This window comes from Phoca vitulina, unplaced genomic scaffold (assembly GCF_004348235.1).
Source record: "Phoca vitulina isolate PV1807 unplaced genomic scaffold, GSC_HSeal_1.0 scaffold1, whole genome shotgun sequence".
Taxonomy (NCBI): Eukaryota; Metazoa; Chordata; class Mammalia; order Carnivora; family Phocidae; genus Phoca; species Phoca vitulina.
Window position 1 is genome coordinate 48,173,434 of NW_022589704.1, and position 2,605 is coordinate 48,176,038.

Genomic DNA, 2,605 nt, shown 5'->3' on the forward strand with positions numbered 1-2,605 from the left:
CTAATTCTAACCGTGTTTGAATGTTCCAAGACTATATCACTTTCCTTTAACCCGGCATATGCTTATAACGAGGAGCTCCTTCCATTTAGGTTCAAAAGAAAACATTTACTGTACCACACTTATAGTAAAAATACTGGTCAAGTTGTTTGGGTGTAAAACATCAGTTTTTTTAATCTTTTTTTTTTAAGTAATGTATACCAAACCTCTCAATTCCATAATAAGTAGGTGGTTGCTCTTGAGTTTTCTCCTCACAATAGTTTAAAAGAGCATTTGAGCAAAGATCCAGATACTTCTAGTTTAAACATGATTGCTTGAAATTGTTTCATTTTTTTCTTCACATCTCTGGTTATACATGATGATGCGGATCCTGCTGTTTCATTGTGAAGATATGACTTGATACTTGAAGAAATACAATGTGGTGAAAATTTTAAGAAAGGGATAATTTAAATAATATGCTTCCATCAAGGCAAACATGGTGTGTGTGTGTATGCACGTATATATGAGTTTATAATGTATTGATAAATGATTATTCAAATTGATTTTTATGTGTCATCCTTGCACAAGAGCTATGCTAATCTGCTCTGTACTGTTTCAATTTCAGTATATGTGCTGCCGGAGCAAGCACAATTCAAATTAATTTTCAAATTATGAAGGATACTTAAATATAAGTTGGAAAAATAAATGAATGTGAAATTCACCAAAAACATTATAGAAATAGAACAGAAAAACTTAAGACTTGAATTGACATCTATCTGTCAGTGATTTAAGAATCTGTAGCTTCACTGCAGGGCTTTCTTCTGAGTTCCAACAATATATCCACTGTTACTGGTTATATCATGTAAGGCTCAAAATAAATTTGTAAGAAACTACCGTATGTAGTGGCATCTTTCATATTTTATTACACCTATCCCCAGCTTACTCTTCATAATCACCTTTAAAAACTTTAGTTCTCGAGGGATCGTCTCATTATTTTGCACACCTCAAGTCAGTCATTGCTCAGTCCACAGTAATTAGTCCAAGAGACAGACACCTGGCCCAAAGAGACCCAATAAGATCCTTTTCGATAAGTTGTTTGTTTTTTTTTAAATTTGGTTTTTCTTCCTCTGTGATCATCGCCTTCAAATTACAGGCAGCCGTATTGTCACCTATTATTGAGAACTGTTTGGGAATTAAGCTATGCAAATAAATCAGATCCAAGATATGTAGAAGGAAAAACAGTGACTTGAAGATGTTGGTTCCAGCAGTGACTGTAGTCTGATTAATTCTTTGAAAATATCAGAGACATGGATCAATTGATTATGTTTAAAGTGAGGTCTATCTCTTACAACTGAGAAAATCTTATCTTTACCATTCATTGTTATCCACAAACTTATTCTTCCTTCTTCATTAATAATGAAGCATGAGGTTACCATCGTTGTTTTCCTACTAACCTCTGGTTTGTTGTGGGACCGACTTTGAGAGTATAAGGTCCTTTGTCAGGTAACATGAAGATACAATGTTGACATCCCAGCAGAGCACTGGTGTTGAGGATAAAATGAGTCCAATGCCTGCACTTTAGTGGTAGTTATCCACCCAGAAGACTAAGAATTGCCTTTGATTTTTCTTGGCCATTCATTACTTTTTATCATCCTGCTTATATCCCTTTTAATCTGCTCTTTCTTCACTCTTACTTATTCCATTTTAAGTATATCTTGTCAATATACCATAGATCTAACAAGAAACTCAAAATCTCGGTGGCCTCCAGCAATAAACGTTTCCTTTTCTTTCACAGTAGAGGTCAGCAGCTGCTGGTAGACCACTATAGTTTCTGCCACACGAACCCTCACGTTCTAACTCCTGGGCTGAAGAAGAATCCCCTCTTGGGACATACTGTTCTTGTTGCAGAAGGAAATGAGTGAGTGAAGGTAAGATATGCCCACCGACTCTTAAAGCATTTCCCTGGAACTCACACTCTGTTACTTCACTCACAGTTCCTGGGTGCAAATCACAAGACCAAGCCAGTCAGTGGGCCAGGGAAGTATACGTTACCTATAGGGAATCACTGAAAGCCACATGAGGACTAGGGATATGTTATTTTCCTAGAACACAGGATAAAACAATCTACCACAATCAGGCTCCATTCAAGTCTCATCTGATTTATGGTAATAACCTTTTTACAGGCCTTCATTCTATTCTGTCAAAAAATATATATATATATATACACACACACAGATATACACATATACATACATATACATATACATACACATGTATGTATATATATATACACACACACAGATACACACACACACACATATACATACATATATGTGTATATCTGTGTGTGTGTATATGTATGTATGTGTGTGTGTGTGTGTGTATACTTCTAAAGAATATATATATATTCTTTATATATATATATATATACTTCTAAAGAACAAATACTTTCATACCAATCCCTTATTCCCTTATTTAGCATCTTATTTCGGTTTCCATCATCTTAAGAATAAAATTCAAACTTCTTTGTGGACAATAAATCCCTAGCTTGCTTGCTTACTTTTACTTCTTGACACTGGCACATATGTGCCATAGGAAGATTCTACTTCCTAAATACTTTTCATTTATC

General features: G+C 34.9%; 1 non-coding gene across 1 annotated transcript; it reads right to left on the reverse strand.

The window, feature by feature from the left end:
- Nucleotides 1-518: 518 nt before the first annotated feature.
- On the reverse strand, nucleotides 519-625 carry LOC116638016. Its single transcript, XR_004300593.1, has one exon. It is a non-coding gene; the product is annotated as a U6 spliceosomal RNA (small nuclear RNA).
- Nucleotides 626-2,605: the final 1,980 nt, after the last annotated feature.